The sequence below is a fragment of the Falco biarmicus genome, chromosome Z (assembly GCF_023638135.1).
Source record: "Falco biarmicus isolate bFalBia1 chromosome Z, bFalBia1.pri, whole genome shotgun sequence".
Classification (NCBI taxonomy): Eukaryota; Metazoa; Chordata; class Aves; order Falconiformes; family Falconidae; genus Falco; species Falco biarmicus.
The window spans coordinates 57,634,729-57,652,796 of NC_079311.1; the positions used below are offsets into that span (position 1 = coordinate 57,634,729).

General features: G+C 39.0%; 1 protein-coding gene across 7 annotated transcripts in view; it reads right to left on the reverse strand.

Annotated features, from left to right (window-relative positions):
* The window catches only part of ZNF366 (zinc finger protein 366), a 214,968-nt gene that overhangs the window by 26,618 nt on the left and 170,282 nt on the right, over window positions 1-18,068 (reverse strand). Inside the window, exons 1-3 of one of the 7 annotated variants that reach the window (XM_056323668.1) lie at window positions 11,707-11,841; window positions 10,462-10,788; window positions 8,364-9,530 (exon numbers count right to left, since the gene is read on the reverse strand). The exons of 1 other annotated variant lie outside the window; for it this stretch is intronic. The gene's annotated coding sequence lies outside the window, so the exon portion shown is untranslated. Of the gene's footprint in view, window positions 1-8,363; window positions 9,531-10,461; window positions 10,789-11,706; window positions 11,855-18,068 lie in introns of those variants that run through there. 5 more of the 7 variants (XM_056323671.1, XM_056323670.1, XM_056323669.1 and 2 more) reach the window with 5 other exon arrangements.

Here is an 18,068-nt window from a genome sequence, read left to right on the forward strand (position 1 = left end):
TAGTTTTCTTCTCTCCAGTACGAGTGCCGTGTTCTTAGTTTAGTAAAATGGTTTGCTGCCCCTCTAGTTGCTTTTATATATACTCTCTCCTCAGTTTAGAAAAACCTTTGCTGTCGTTCTCACTACTTTTCTGCTGCCTAACAAGACAAGGGGTGGAGGTCATAGAGCAGCATGGCTGGGTTAACCACCAAACATCTGCAGCAGGGCTTTACCAGTAATGCTCCTAGCAGTACTTAGGCCTCATAGACTATCTCAAATGACCACATTTCAATGTCACATACCAAGTGCCCTTTGAGCACAATTTAGGCTTGCTGCTGTTTTGGATCTTTATTTCTCTTTTTCTTATCCTCCTTTCTCCTTTTTTCTCTTTTTTCTTCCTCTTTCTGACTTTTCCTAGTTCTTCTCTAACGTTTCCTTCCCTCTTCACTTCTCTATTCTATCTGTGGTTCACTCCCTATCTGCTTCTCTATTCTATCTGCTGAAATGGTCAGCAACACGTAGACAACCTGGATAATGAAGCAGATGTTAAGTCCACAGGTTCTGAAGTGTCAGCTGCTTACACAAAGCCACCTCAGACCACAGCTATGAATGGTGGGAGCCTGAAAGTCACAGAAGTTTATGTGCTCAAAAGTGTGTGAGGGGACCAAAGGCATCTCCACCTGCCTGAATCTCTGGTACCAACAGGGAATTCAAGGCTTCTATGGGGTGGGAATGAAGGGGAGAGGGAACAGATGTTTGCTGGCAGATCCCTATCTCTGGGTCCACAGCACAGCCCTGCCCCATCCCAGCACCATGGGATCTGGCCCAGTCTCCTGCCTTTCTCTTTTCCTCCTCAGAAACCTGCTAAGTGTAGCCTGAAACAGCTGCTGATGAGGTACAGGAGGATGTAAAACCAACCATATCAGCTCAGGCTAGTAGTGTAGCTAACCCAAGATACCAGTCCTGTGAGGAATATAAGAAACAGGAGAGAGTATCCTGACAACTTCCCAGCATTGTCTGCAGGCCTCCAGCTGTCTGTGGCTCCGAACTTTCCTGATCCAAAGAGGCTGCATTCTGATTTTTTTTTTTAATTCCATGAAGGATGCATGTAGATAAAAGTTATTTAATATAAAAATCCAGAGACAACTGTTTTTGCAGGCTGAAGGGCCTACAGAGATAGGTACAATGTCTTGGGGAAGTGAGCTATCTCTGAGTACTTTGACGTAAGGTATTGCACCTCTGCAGATTTAGAAAGGAGCCAGCGCACTGTCAGCTGCACTGTTCAGGAGGAGAGATGCCCACCTATGCTTTTCTCATTGTACCTCTCCCTGAAAAACTTATATTTCTTCTCCTTAAAGTCCCCTGAAACCCAGGTGTACTGTAGGTCGTTTCACTCATGCCCCACTTTTCACCTCCCCACTAGCTCCCTGAACAGCTGACTCTGTCCTGCTTCAATCTCTCCCATCTTTAGAAACTTATTTTGCCACTGTAAAGCAGCATCATTTTTGCTAAAAACAGTTTAACTGCATAGTCATTATTGGTTAGGGTTTTTAAAATGTACTATGCCTCTCTTCTTTTCTTTTTTTTTCCCCACCAAAACAGGAAAGCAAAATACATTCATATTCTGGATAGAAATTTGGAGGATATGTGGGGGGAAATTTGCCTTAAGCAAGCTAACCACCGTGTGACCCTGGGTTGCTCTTTAAGGCACTCCTATGTTCACATCAAGAAGCAATTGTCTTGGGTACTTCAGACTATTGCACCTGTTTTGAAAAGAAAACAAAAAAGCAAGGCTGACTGCTGAGAGCTGTTGTCCAGGAAATTAGTCCAGGTCTGAGCTTAGGCTGATGATGCACCTTAACAAATTGCACTTACCCATACTGGACTCTCAGTCCCCTCTTCTGGAGCTTTGGCACAGCAGAGAAGGGGTTATGAGGCAGAATGAACTTAAAGGAGCCTCTGTGGCCAAGCCATAAATACAATCACTCAGGAGGCTGACGTGCATTTTAGCTTTCAGTAAACCTGGAGAAACAACACCTGGAGAGGAGCCTCTAGAGGGATGGAGTCTGCAGCCCCTGGCTACCTCCATCTGACTTCTTTCTGCTCCCTGTCCCTTGGCACTTGCATTTTTGTCTGTGTAATGGCCCAGCTACAGCCAAAGGAGAGCAGGGTTACCCTCACAGGCTCTAATTAGGGCATTCCGTTAAGAGGCTGGAGTTGTTCGTCCAGACTCCTCAGGGGGGAGAAGGGAAGTGAATCAAAGTCTCCCACCTTGTGGCTGTTACATTTTGCACTGAATTTGATGTCATTGATGTATATTCAGTTTCATATAAATATTCTCACAGGACTGGGTCCCCAAGAGCATATGGACATAGGTATACTGAGTCTGCAGACCCTGCCCAGGGTTCAGGGCTGACCAGAGCAGATTGGCCATGGTGTTGACATCAGGAGCACACACAGTAGCAGGGCTCCAAATGTATATAGCTTATCGGGTGCCAGCAGACTGCGTAGAAATACAGTTTGATCCTGCCCTCACTAGTTATTGGAACTAATGATGGGTTGGCCAGCTCAGTTAATTACTCAATTAAACAATGGCAGTAATTTGTCCTAAGTAACTGTCCTAATTTGCTCCCTGGCATCATCTACATTGTACTGAAATCATCATGGAAAATTTGGGGTGTAGCTGAGAACAAGATTCAGGATTTGACTGTTATGACGTGATACCAATAAGACAAATTTCTTCCTTTTCTTAAGTGGATAAGGAGCTCTTATGTCAAAACCTGGAACCATAGATCTGCCTCTGCCTTTATAAAGTATGTGGAGTCACTTTAATCACTGTTTATAGAAGTCCTATCACTCTATCCCTGTTTCCTGTCTACTTCCATATCTGCCACTGCAAATTAAAATAGTACCTTTCTGGCACCATAGGAATCCTATGCATTAAATAGTTTTTCCTCTGGAAAATCATCAGATAACAGTAACATGGTTTTAGGGTTTTTTTTCCTCATCATACAGATATAAGAGACAGGGTGAACAGAAGAACAAATAAATAAAAGGAAGGATCTGATCATAAAATAGTAATATTGAATAGAATGTGGAGCTCTTGAAAGAACACTTCGGACATAATCTTTCCACCTACAAAGCACAATCATTAAACACTATAAAGTGAAGTGGAGACAGAGCGGTTTTGTGCTGTACTGTAGTATTATTTTAGAATAAATAATGGAGCTATGCAGAACACCCAAAATTAGAATGATCAAAAAAGCATGCCCTTCCATAACCCTCATGCTGTCCTGCTTGGGCTGTTGTTTTGAAAATAAACCTTTCACTGGCATTCATGACCTTTAAAAAGGAAATAGATTGAGCTTTCCTTCCTACTGTAGTCCCAGTGTTCTTATCACCTCTATGGAGGCCAGAGAGATGGTCTGGCTCCTCCCACCTCTTTGTTGTCTTAAAGGGTAGCGAAGGGCCACCTTCAGCCTCGGTTCTTCAAGCCAGCCTGCTGGCAGCCTCCTTAAATCATCAGTAGTTAATTTCACCTTCTGGATGTTGCACGTGTAAAGCAACAGGTACCTCAAAAAAGAAAGTACCAGGTACTATGTGCATGTATGCTTGGAGAAGGGCCAAGGGAGAAGAGGACTGGATGGGAGAGTTTTCATATAGAGTCTCCAAAACAGATTAGTCAAAAAAGAGTCAAGCTTTATTTAAACATGGGGGAATATTATTAGTCTTCAGCAGGACCACTGTCTTTTGTATTTAATTTGCATTCAATTCTTTGTCTCACACAATTCAAAACTCCTAGTGAAACTGAAGGTTGCTAAAGTGGTAGGAATTGTGTGTTCCAGTAAGATACACCATGCCCTACAAGAACTGGAAGAAGAGGATTTCACCCAGAAACTGACAGAGTTAGGAAAAATATGTCTGCTACTGAATGTTTCTCTTGTTGTCCGGTTCATTAAGAGTAATTACCAGATGATGCTTTCCTAAACATTTAGAAAAGATGAATAGATTTGATTTCATCTGAAGTTTGAGCAGACCTTGCTGGAAAAGCTGCTTGGCTGAAAAGGCTGATTAATCCCTATTAACCTCTGTTACTCAGTTGCAATTAAGCTGGCTCAGTAGTGACTTAGACTTTCCCTCTGAATATAAGTTCAATAGGAAACACAGCAAAGGAATTAGAGATCAGTGCCACTCCTAGGACACCACTGTGTTTATTCCATTGCTATCCAAATAGAAAAAACTAGGAAGCATGAACAATGACACAGAGGTAAAAATGGCTCTTCAGGCAAAACACTGGAGTACTGGAGGAAAGTATTTTATATATATCTGCACTGTGATTAGGGACCTGTTTTCTAGACTGCCAGAGCATAAAAGCTGTGTTAAAGCATTGAAACAGTGCTGAATATCAATTTATTGTTCAGAAAAACTATCATCTTCACATACATCTCACAATGGCATTCAAATAAGGCTTCATTTTTAAAATTCAGTTTCTTTTGTTTGAAGAGGAATGTGCTTAGTTCTTCAGTTCCAGCATAAAATGGTATTTCTGACTGATCATATGAAGTGCCCATAAGGAAGTAATTTAAGATAACTTCCTCTCTGGCTTTGCCCTTCACCTGTGATGCCAAACTTGAGTTTTCTCCTTGACTGAACAGCAAAAAGCAAATGCTTTCCCTTTCTGATCCCCAAAATGCATGGTGCATATTGTCTTTAATTATTTTAGCTTCTAAAAAGTTTTAAAAATAGACATTAGTTTGTTGCCACAATAAAAGAAAATCTCAAATTTTAAACAAATTGTTATTGCTTCTGTGATTTTGATCAATTGGAAAACAAATCTCTGTGTAAATCAACTAGCAGGGAAAAATTATTGACATTAATTATTTTAAACCAAGACAGATTTAAAATACCAATTTTACTGAATTCAATAAACTAGCATGCAGAGTGGGAATGGCAGCTAAGACTTAGCCAAATGTCATCAGCAGATACTGGAGCAGAGACTAGAGCTACAAACAAGACATTACTTTTTGCCAAAGGTGGGGGGCAGGGGGGAAGAGTGAGAAGAAATTCAACATAGTTTGAAATCTGAAATTCTGAACATTTCCCAAACACTCTAGTAATAATCCTTCACCACTGGTGATGCCAAAGGCTTATTCTGTATGCTGAACACAGTTCAGATTTTCATCACAAGAAAAAAGAAACCAAAACCACCATCAAACCACTGTGACACTACCCCGTGACTAAGAATGGGCAACCAGCAATATAACATGAAGTTTTGTAAAACGTCACCTTATATATTAAATTGACTCTTTCTCTCAATCCCCACCCCCCATTCCCCATCATTCTATTCATGCTTTTTCCCTGGAAAAATCCAAGTGTCATGTACAAAAACCTGGAATATTTGATAGAGATTATTGTTGTGTTTTGGGAGGAATAGCAGGCAAGACTAATATATAGGCAGGGGGACATAACCCAGAGTATAAATAGTTGTGTGAATTCTGTTCCATCTTACTGTCCAACCACATTCAGTGCCTTCCACTGGGTGCCTGTTCATGCATTTTTTTCTGTGCTTAGTAATGAACATTCTGGTGAAAATCCTTACTGCAGAGAGAATCCCAAGCCCTGATCATTTGCCTACAGAATACAGTGACATCTGTTCAATTGCATTTCTTTAGCTGTGCTTAAGCTTAAGTGGGTTTCCCTTTTTGTGGGGCATGAAAAAATAAATTAGTGTATTTGGGATCAAAAGTCTTTAATTAGTGTTTTGATTTTTGTGGTGGAGGGAAGAGATAAGGAGATATGGAGGAGGAGCTGGTCAGCACCATTTCTCTGATGCATGTGACTGCTTCCATAGCATGCTGACAAAATGTTACCTACAGACATATAAAATTATTCTGGAAACCTTGGTGGCTTCATATTGTGAGTGCAGCATTATACAGAAAAACTCTTTGAAATAGCATTCACTCTGGTGTGATTCCTTACTGTAGTGCTGCAGAAAAAAATGCTGTTTTCCTGCACCTTCATAAATGGTTTGATTTCTGGGAAGCCTATGAGCACATTGTTGTCAACTTGCTCTTCCAGGAGATCCTCTACAGTTTTCTAGAATTCCTGTCACAGGACAATAGTTTTGGACAATACAAAACACTCTTCATAGCCTCAGAAACCTGCATTGGGGAACCAACCCAGTGTAGGCTGGTGCCTACCAGCTGGGTTTAGAAACTGATGGATGCTCTAAACTCCCCTTTCCTTTTCACCTCCTGGTGCTGTTTTCATTGCAGATATATTCTAAATCCTTTTAAGAAAAAATAGAGGGGTACAAAAATATCTTTCTACCAGAAGTACTGTATGAAAGACACTCCCCTTTCAAATAATTTTTATCTGAAGTTGAAACACTGAACAGAAACACTACTTGCTTTAGAAAGCACCTCAGAGAGAGGACTAAACCTCAAATAGCAGCTATATACCAATGTATTCTTCCTGGATATCTTTAGAGTAGATATATGTAAGTTTGGTTTAAATCTAGTGATTTGGGTGTTGGTAACAGCACATACTTTTTCGCATTTATGAAGTCATTAGTAGCTGACCCAGCATAGAGCCCTCCATAAAACAAAGTCTTTCGTCCCTGCAAGAAGAGTCCAACAGTTACATTGCAACCCTAACCAGAGAAGACTAAAGCATAAGTGGCGTTTGCACACTCAGGAACAGCAACAAACCAGTGAAAAGAAAGACTGGAAGTCATCTTGTCCCTCCCAGTCAACACACATGTGGCTTATCAGAGGGCCTGGTGTCAGAATAAGCTGCTCCCCAAGAAGGGGCAAAGCCATATGCTCCCTTTCCAGAGCTGCCACACCTGCTTCTCCACGTTGGAAACACCACCCTGCAGAATTCTTTCCATGTGGAGAAGTTAGGTGGTTTCTGTTCTTCATCAGGCTTCCAGACAGAGGACTTCGTGGGTAATGCCTGCTTGCTATGCATTAGCGTTCCTTGTAGGACAGCATCATCAAAGAACAACAGCTAAAAATGTATGACCCTTCTTACAGCCTTGCTTTCAATTTCAAATCAGTTGTGCCTTTCTCCAATTCATTAGCAAAAAGTGATATTACCAATGTATGAGACTCAGTTAATCTTGTAGCTTTTTATAATGAAATGAACCTTCAGACTGAATGAACATTTGTATTTTTCAGTGTTCTCTGAATTCTGGTGCTACTAATGAGCATAAGCAGCTGGAAAATTGAGTGTTTCCAGGTTTACTTTTTGTGAATATTGGCAGGGAGAAAATAGGTTTTCAGGAAACACACCTTTTATCCTATTTCTTCTTTTAAATCACATGAATTCATGGATATCCACAAAGTAGAGGGAAAATGTGACAGTGTTTTAGCTTTTCTAGTAGAAGAGGGAGGGAAGAGAAAGCAAGAATGCTATTTTTTTCATCCTTCATCCAAATAATTAATGTGTCTTCCTAACATACAGAGCAGGAAATAAGGAGTGACAGTAAAAAAAAAAGAAAAATATTCACATCATTTCTTCCCTTAACTTTCAGATCATGAAAATATTTTCTTTTAATACAAGATCATTTAGCTTCCAGTGACATGAGAAGTTTTTACAATACATTACACATTGTTGATTTAGAAGGAAAATGCTGAGTTTTGCTTATCAGGATCAGGGTAACATTAGTATAAAGCCATTTGTTTTACAAAAGCAAGTCACAAAGGTATTAAGTTTGGAAGGAACTAAAACAAAGACTAAATAATATTTTTTATTGGATCATTAGTATTTTAGAAGCCAGGCAAGAAGAACTAGTCCTTGCCAGATAGATATGAAGAAAAATCAGACATCCAGCATGCAGTTCAATATGTGTTTTAAATAGCCAGTAAGTGTTAACTTAGGCCTCTTCGTTGAATGAAAATCTGAATATCATCCATAAAATTCCACTGCATTTTAACAGCAACGGAGAGCTCCAGTCTCAGTTTCAGAATATCAGCTTTTCATCAGAAAGAAAATAATTCCAAGTCACCTTTTTTCCATATTTGTTTCTTTTTGAAGGCTTCACATTATTTGTCTCTCTATAATTCTTCCTTCTGCAATATGACATTCCTTCTTTTTCAGTGGTCTGGGATGGTAAACTAGAACAGGGAAAACTAGTGCATTTACAAAGAAAATGCTCCTTTGGTTTTAACAAGTGGTCTATTTTTGAAAATAGGTTGGGGTGTAAAATCAGTCCAGCAAATGAATGAATAATTTTACAACTATTTGTAGCAGTCTACACAGCATTTGTAAGGTCTGTTTGAAGAAGCAGTTTGTTTCTTTGGATCAAGAACATACATTAGTGCTCAGAAGCTATGTATCGTTTCTTATCAACTAACAAGAAGCTGCTTTTCCTTACATACCTTTGCCTGACTTGTGTCCTTAAACCACGGTCACAGAAAAATCCTGTTGCCTAATGCAGCCTGTATTGCTTTTGTTCCTCATGGTGGTATGCTGCTGACATCTCTGGCTGAATGGAGTGGTCCTTTCAGAAATCAGTCTTTCTGCATCATCAAGGCTTTGCAATATCAAAGATTGAAAACAATGTAAATGCTATCTGGGGTAATCCATACTCTTCTGCCTCTGTACATGAGGCTTGTCTTGGGTTGCTACAATGATTCATCCCCCTGTGCTTCTCCCATTCTAAAGCCTGCACATATATCTGGCACTACCAGAAACGGCACCTAAAAGGTATGCCAACATGTTCATCGGTGAGATAGATGCACATTGTGCCTCTGAGTCCACCAGTATCCGCTCTACATTCAGATATTCGTAAGGCAAGGCTCTTATTAATGTGCTTGTTTGAAAGAATGCAAAAAACAATTAAAAACTCCTTAAAATCCAAAGATTCAAATTATCTCCTGGTCAAAAATCCATATTAAAAATGCAAAATGTTACTAGGGAGGTAATTCAGTGCTACTATTCTACATCCAAAACTCATGTTCTCAACAGTTTCCACCATTAAAGAAGCTGATCCTAAAAATAAAAAGGCAATTGACACTTGCAAAAAGATTTCTATCAGTTTCTGGTTTTTAAATCAGACCTGTTAACTTGGGATTTCCATGGGCTGCAACTTATTTTTGGAACATCTTTGCCAGTATTAGTGTAGTTTTCATTTTGTTTTTCAGAACAAAAGCAAAATCTCTGTGTCTTCTTTTTCATTATAATTGAGAACAAATCAAATGGAAATAATGGCTTTAATTCTCTAGGTAAACATATACACTGACTGTCTACTTATGTATGCTATATACATAAATATGGCTTTTAGCAATAGAAGCAATAAGACTGTAAGGAAAATAAACAGAGCCTCTCTCTTTTCAGTCTTGGTTCATTGCTTCAAATTTAGAGGGGTTTTTATAACATTGAGGTGAATAACTGAAAATTCATTTCACAAATATTTAATTTGTGCCATAAGCTGGTAGTAGATCTGCACTCAACGCAGCTTCAGTCTATAACCTTCTCTGCTTGTAAATATCTCAGCATGTGGGATAAGGATAACACATCAGCCAAAACTCTCCTCTTCATGACACCTTGAGGCAGATATTAGTTGTGTTACAAATTACCATTATACTAAATCATGTTACAGTTATCCCAGCAATGAATTATACAATGTGAAAACAAATAAACTGAAAATTATTTTAAAGATGTATTATTTGAAAGAAAAGTAAATCTAATAGGTGAAATCTAAGAATAAAGTTCAAAATTCAAGTTCTATTTTTTACTGTCAAATTATTAAGCATTCCATTAAAAACGCTGTTTCTGTGTGATCATTACTGGGGAAACAGTATGTACTACTTTTGGTCACTTACTATGAGTTTGAACACACATATTCCTTTTTATGTATTTCAGACAATCTCCCAGAGAAATAATTTGTCATATACGTGGTCCATATCAAGAATATATTAATGTTTAGTATCTTGAGAAATAAAATATGTACCTAAAGGCTGGAACTGGCTCTTACCTACATGGTAGACTGAACTTCTGAGCTATCCAAATCAAAACTCACAAGTGATTGCAATCCAGACTACCACTCCGCAGCTGGAGCAAAATACCACAACAGAGTTTATGTACTTTTTTTTTAATGTTTGGGAGACTCCTCTGCTTCTCACTTGAAGTAAAAAGTGGTTTTCCAGTTGTCTGACATGTAGCTGTCAAAATAGCTGTCCAAATAGCTGTCCAAATAATCTATTCAATTTGAGTCAGTATTTAGTCACATAAAACATAAAACACCGTATCCTGAGCGAAAATGTGGCAAGTGGTTTTCAGGGCAACACCTGGCATTTACTTGCTATTAGCAGAGGATCATTTGTCGCTTAAATATAACCAGATAAACCTAATAATTGGTACCAAACTGGACAGAGCTGCAACATAAAGCTACAGAGTTCAAGAAACAAGTTATTTCCACCTCCCTTTAGCAGAATCCATCCACTGCTGCTAAAGTGAAGGGAATCTACAACTTACCCAGAAATCAGGCTGACTTTGGGGTAGATCACTCTTTCCTACGCAAAAACTTGCAGAAAGACACCAGGTTGAGGGGGGAGAAAATCCTTTCCACTGTTTGGCTCAGCAAGGGGTGGGAGCAGCGGGTTGTCCCGGCATGGAAGCACAGGCAGGTGCCCCAGTGGGAGCGGGAGCAGGGCAGCTGGAGCTGCCTGACGGCCCTCCACCATGCCTGCCCAGCATGTGGAGCCAATCTGTCTGGGCTGCAGGCGTCCCGCAGAGGACCCTGCACTTCAGAGAGCTGCAGCTTGAAGAAACACTGCACCAGAAGATGACCAAGCTCTCCTTCTGCAGGGAAATGGACACCTGTCCTGATTCCTTCCCCCACCTCTGCATTCTGCTTTTATAAAAGTGTGGCGCGGAGGGGAGAGGGGGACTTTTCTCTTGCAATATTTGTAATATACTCTTGCATTCAGTCACTCATTCTACATGCCAGTTCTGACTGTTCTGATGGATTTTATGCCCAACATGAAAAATACTGTCGATATCTGCAACAATACAAGCAACAAACGAACATTTGGGTCCATCCCATTTCTGATGCTGGTCATCAGCCTCAGTGTTGTTATATACTACACAACATGTACTTTTTTTTTTTTTTTTTTTTTCAAGTGAGAACCTGGAACTGTCTTACCATGTCTTAAATGTCACTTACCCTAGACGAATCATACACAGAGGTGAGTACAGATAAACATGTATAATCATAAACACAAGATGGTTAGAAGGAAAAAAAAAAGTCCTAGTAATTATTCGCCCACTATAGCACAGGTTGGTGGGTTGGAGCAGACTTCACTAGTGGCAGATGATATATGAAATGCATCAATTTGCATATGACACGGCTTCTGTCTTTGTTTCAGAAATGACCCAGTGAATCTTGCTGAAACGTTCAGGATAAAGCTAGTGAAGCCTGTAACAAGATTCTGGTAGCAGAAGCCATATATGCAAAATTCACAGCAGATTATGTTATGAATATTATCAGCCTCACTGGAAAATACTTTCTTGTCTACGTTGGTAAAAGCGTAGGCTATTATCACCAGTCTCTAAAACCCAGACTACAGGTATCTATAGCTTAAATATACTGCTTGTCAATGCATATGGTTATCTTTCTACCAGTTAAATGTGTATCTGATTAATGCCTTTTCTTAATACAAAAGCATATATATTGCACTTCTAAAGAGTTAACCATAAAAGCATTTTCACTTAACTTACCAGTTGCTGAAGCTGGAAGGAGTCTTGCCCTAAACTCTCTACCTGCTCTCATGTTGGTAATCTCTGTCTCTCCCTCTCTCTCCCTCCCCCTGTGCAGAGATTGCAGTAAACTTAGAAAACTAGCAGGGACAGTGTTTCAAATGACTTAAGAAAGAGAACAGGAACAATCATTTCGTTCTCTTTTTTTTCAGATGAGTACAGTACCTTCAGAAAGAAGGAAGGAAGGGAGGGGAGAGGAAGTCAACAACCCTTTGCTTTCCTGCAAGAAAATAAGGAAACAGCAGATAACAATCTCGTTTTCTCTCAAACAAAATGTTTGGAAAAATAAATATATCCAAACCAAAAGGAATTCCTTAAGTATTATATCTGCATTATTGGCTTCATAAAACCTACTTTACAGCTTGCTATGTGCAACTACATGAAATGCATTTCTGAAGTAGTGTAGGAATAAGACACCCATATCTTATCAGAAAAATTAGCCATAAGCTTGCACAGATAATGCAGGATTTTTCTCTAGAGAAGGAGCAGTCACAGATGTATACACATATCTTGTTTCCACAGTGATATAGGTACAAAACTTCCTAAGACACCTCTTTACTATGAACACAAGAAAATAAGACACTGGATATTTATAGAATGCTTGAAATAAAAAGGGGGATGGAAGGGTTCACAAAAATTATAGGATCATGGCTTAATATTGGAGTTGCAGTAACAAGTATCTTGAAGAATTGCATTATAGAAGGCATCCTGATTTATCCAAACAAAACCAATGTGCTATGTTCTAGAACAGATTTTATACTTTATTTTGTTTCTTTCTTTCCCCAGTAAACATATTTTGACAACCAGATAATGGCCAGCTGGCTGGAGTTATACTTGGGATAGGTTTAGTCCATTGTGCTTCACTGAGTTTTTGTTTGCTTATGCATTTTCCCCTAACTTTATCTATCATCTGAAGACCACTTATAGTGGCTAGATACTCCCCTTCTTTTTCCCCACTGATTTTTTTTCATTCTAGTATTCTTGCCAGTTAACACTTTCGCACTGTTGCTCGGGCTGAATTTTCAGCTAGCCTTGTAATGTGGTACCGAAGATGGGGCTGCTTATTGATGAGCAATTCAGGGTTGACTTCTGAGAGAGACATAAAATGAAAAGACATTTCAGATAGCCCTCTTTCATAAACTGTGCATCCAAACTTCGTTCTGGGAGCAATAGCTAGATTAATGCTGCTGAAATAAATTGAATTATTGCTGTAAATCCAGTGTTAATGGGAGGATGAGATGGTATGGTATCCCTAAAGATTCTACTTTTTTTAATTGTACAATAATGAGAATTGATAAGCTGCAACCTAACATAGGAAGTAGCTCTTCAGCACCTGTGTTCGTTCATGCAGTTCCTGGTGCTATTTCCAGAAGACATCTAGCAATTTTTTGGCTGGAGAGAATTTTATTTTAATATTCAGAAAGTTAAAGCTTCAATAATGGACATCAGTAGCTGACAGACCTGTGCAGGTGTTACAAGTGATCAACATCACCAGTGTTTCCTGGAATGGGTGAGAGCTTAACAGGAGGGTGAATTTTAAAAACAAAATAATGTAATGCACTTAAGGTATGTACTGCAAATGAAGACCTTGATAGTCCCTTGGGAATGGAAGCCCTAATCAAACAGAGCTCTAGTGCATACCAAGCACAAAAGAAGTGGAGGCATGGGAAGCCACTAAATTAATGTGTTGTCCCGTGGGGTCAGTCTAATAACTCAAAAAATCTTGTTCTGTTTTGAAATTGTTTATCAAGATCTTAAAGATGGCAGCAGCTTCCAGGCTTTTAAAATTTGGTTTATTTATTTATTTGCCAGGCATGCAAGGTTAATGAGACCCTGAAGACTGCCATTACATAGCATTTTGTTTCTCTGCACTGGGAACACATTGCAGAGGTTTAGTTGAAAAACTATATGACCAAGTTAGGATCATTCTTACGTAAGTCACTGAGAGTATGCGTTAGTCTGTATCCCTCTGTGAAGGACTTAATTGTCACAGATACCCGTACTTCTTCAAATAGCAGGTTTTCCTTTCTTGAAAATTGTAAAGCTAAAAGGTTGGCCGCAAACATCTACATACCGTTGTCCACAGGTTATAACACTTTGCTATTCTGATTGAAGGAGACTGTGAAAGCTCCTACTTCAGCCATGAAAGCGGCGCATGTAAGCTCTTTGCTAATCCTACCTCAGGTCCCATTGCCAGCAGCCTTTCCACCACCCAGGTGCTTCGAGCTTACTTAGTTGCCCCATGCAGGGCCAGGTAAAGTAATCTTGCTTCCCAGTGTGCAGTCACTGTAGCACTTGACTTGCTCTGACTTCTGCCAGTTTCTCCCAACTGCTGCCAGAAAAGCATAACCTAAGGAAGAAGAGGCACTGAAACTGATTTTCATGCCAGAAAAATTCCTTGCAAGGTCATTGCCTGTGCAAGGCCGAAATCATTGGTATCTAAAGTTAAACAAAACAAGTCACAACAGAAGGCTGTTTATATTTACCCAAGTTTTAAGGGACAAGCTCATCTATTTTTCAGGACATATTTCTGAAAGAAGAGTTAGCCTTTTTTTTTTTTTTAACCTTTTCTCACTGTGCTGTTACAAAAATGAAGCCACTGATACAAATTCAGAAAGGTACAGTAACAGCCTCAATGCAGGTAAGTGAACAACTTCAAGTGTAAGTGCTTTCCAGGTCCTGTACACAGTCACTTGTAAGGAGTGGCTAGAAAAAAAAATAAAATCTTGTGGTCATGCTCAGGGTAAGTCTTGAGGACCAAGAAGATTCCTCTAGTACCAGTCTATGATCAGACTAGATCTTCAACCAGAGTGATAACTACAATGTTAAGGCCTTGGTTTCTCTCTCTTTTTTTTTTTCTTTTTCATTTTTTTAACTCCAGAAGGAAATAAATTGTGTTTCACAGGCTCTTTCCAATGACAGCAGGGATGATTTCCTATATGTTCAAAATAAGAATGAAATAAACAAGTTCAGCAGGCTAAAAATAATTTGAGCCTCTATCCAGCATAGCTAGAAAAGAACATAGAGGTAACTGCAGCAGCAATAGTATTCCACTTCATTTTGGGAAAATGAGACCAGATGCAAAACCCAGAGACATTTACTGGTTTGCTTCATTGCTTTAAGACAATAACCATATATATCTGAACTGTCTGTGAAAAATAAGATTAATATGTTCCTTCTGGCCTACAGAATACCTGTGGCATTTTAGCTGAGTAAAAATAATAGGCTTCTCACTTAGCAACAAAAAACCTGAAGGACACCTAATTGTTTTCCATAAGTCACTCTCTGCTATGCTTTCCTGGTTGCTTTTCTGCATTGCATGTTTACCGCAGACTGTTCAGGAATGAGCTGGCAGAATGCTAATGGGACTAGAGACAAGCAGAGCTGAGCCTAAAGGGCTCTTCTGCACTGCAATGTGTGGGGAATGCGGCTCTAGTTACCGATATTCGATATTTGGTTATGTGTTGCAATTTGTTGTATTGCTGTGCATTAAGCCTGCATACATTGTTACACGATAATATATCTCCAGGGTTGTTGTTTGTTTTTTTATTATTATTTTATTTTTGCAGTCATACTATATGTATTACATTTCATTTCTCAGATTAGAAAACGTTAGCATATTAGAAAATATTCCAAAGATTTTACAGTACCACCTGCTTTTCACAATCATCGTGTGATTAAAGTGTTCTCACAACTATGTGCTTGTACAGCTAGATTTACTACTCTGTCATCTGCATATTTTTTACTTTTTGAGTCAGGTAATATCACTACTTTAATGAACTATTAGCAGTTACAGACTATATCCTTCGGACCAGCCACATTTGTCAATTGTTTGGGGCAGAGAAAAGTGGAAATCTGTATTAAAGAGAGGAGCTTTCCTGGCAATAAATATCTTATTATAATTTAAAGTGGCCTTTATAACTTATCATGGGCCAAACTCATTTCTGGTAAATGACATTGGCTGCAGTCATTTAAAGACAGGCTTTTCCTGTACCCTGTATGTAATCATCACAACTACCTTTATTAAAACAATACCATCAAAAGCTATTTTAAAATAAGATGGTATGATTAAGAGGATGTGTTTTCATCTTTTAACATACGTAAAGTTATGTGAGTAGGTTTGTGAGCCCTATTCAGGTCAGAGGTGGACAAGAACTTGGCTTTGGTCAGTAACTTTGAATTTGGTGTCATGTTTGAAGATCTGTAACATGTGGAAGGTTGCCAAAGTATCCACCAAGTTTTTTGGTGGTTTCTCAAAGCTGGCTATTTGACAGCAGTAAAGGCTGCAGTTTTATGTCTACTTAGACTGGGAAACTAATCCAGCACTACTTCTGGTCTTTCTTGGTAATCTTACTTAATTGCAAGTACTCATGTACTCTAATGTCTACTGTGTACTTTAGCACCTGAAATTACTTAACATGTTCACAGGCTTAGGCTGAGCATCTAATGCTGTAAAATGTGTCACTCTTCAGAAAATACCAGGAAAAGGCATATTTGCATATCCTTCCCTGTGCAGTGATGTTTCTTACTTTGTTAGCTCTGATAATATGACAGTATTTCTTCTGGAAACTCATCTTTCAAGATGGGTTTGAAATTTATATGAATTTATCTAGTTTTTGTGATCAGTCTGTAATTGCAGTAATTTTCATTTTAATTGTTTTAGTCACTTAGCTAATGTAGTGTCTGTCTTATATGAAGTAGATAGTGGTAAATAATTTTTGAGATACACTTTTGTCCTTTAGTTTGTAATATTTTTCCAGAGTATCCAACAGTTGTGCTACAATTGAAGTGTTGTAGGCATATAAAAAAGACCCTTTCTGGAAGCAAAATATAGTGAAAACCTACCACCACTGCTACCAAGTATTGCCCCTCTGATTTATAGCTGATAGGCTGTAAAGCCAAGAAAACTCTTGGGAAATCAGTATTCCACACCTGTGGGAAGGATAATAAAATTGTCTCTAAACCTTTTGCAAACTTTTGGTGCTTTAGAGAAAGAAAGAGAGAGAGAAAAAGAAAGAAAGGAAGAAAGAAAGAAAAAGAGGAAAAGAAAAAATGAATCTGTGTATTTCTTTTGGGTTGGGGTTTGGGGATGTTTATTTATTTTGAGTTTGGGCCTTGATTTTCTTGTAATTGTGGGTTTGTTTTGTACCTTGACACTTGGGAAGTACTAGGCAAAGCACACACGGTACTCTTGTAGTCCTCATTCATTTGCTGCTCTTACCAGCTGCTGTAAGACTTCTCCATAACTGGAGGTAATTGTATTAGGTCACAAGCGTATTAAAGGCTACAGCCAGTAGTCAGACAATGTAAAATAATTCACTGCCTGTGACAGAGCATATGGATTGACACATGAGCTCAAAGGAGTTATCAACAAATAAAAAGTGAGTGTTAAGACATCTAGCCAAGAATAATGAGGGGGAAAGAAAAGCAGAGCTCTTAGGTCTGTTATATTTCCTCTGTTTTTTAAAATGTTTAAATGGGGTTTGGTTTTCATCCTTTTTTATTATTATTTATACAAAACACTTTTTCTAAGACTGCTGTTGTTTTGTAGAAAAGCCTTTGGTTATAACTTAAAGCACAGGGGGAAAAAAAACATTTACAGAAAAAACTTCAGACTACACTAGAAGTCTTGCCACTGGGATTTCTTCAGCTGTACATGTTCCTTTTGCTCACCAGGACTGTTCACTTCAGTTCATACACCAAACCCATACCCTGATACACCACTGGAGACAGCCATTTTGTATATCCATAATGCCAGAATATCCCTTCTAAGAATTTATGACTCAGTAGACAGTGTTGCATGGTTCCTGGTTATTTCAGGAGAAGCTGTCTGTTTGTGTTGTGTGACTGACAACAGTGTTATCTTGTTGGGCAGTTTTAGTTATTTTTTAAAGTCTGTTGAGATTTTTGACCAGCAGCACTTGGTCCTAGACAACAGTCATTGAAAAGGAGGATGGAACAGATGTGGGGCAGAGCTGAAGACTGAAGCTACGGAACAGGTATTGTCTCTGGGCTGTTAGACTTGCATGACTGTGTGTTGAATTTTCTGCAGGTTTTTTGTCTTTGTCAAGCATGGACTTGAAATGCTGGATGCTTTCTCCTGCTGCTTGAGGTAGAGCATTGGAAATAGACTGGAGCTAGAAGCACTGGTGGGATGGATGCATTCAAATAAACTAGCAGGAGTTTGGTACAAGCACCAAAGGAGGTAAAAGCCTGTGTTGTTAACAGGCCAAGAACTCTTCTAGTTTCAATCTGTTCTCTGAAAACCCACAGAGCAGCAGAGTGACACAGAGAGCATCGATGCATATGAGCTTGGAACACTG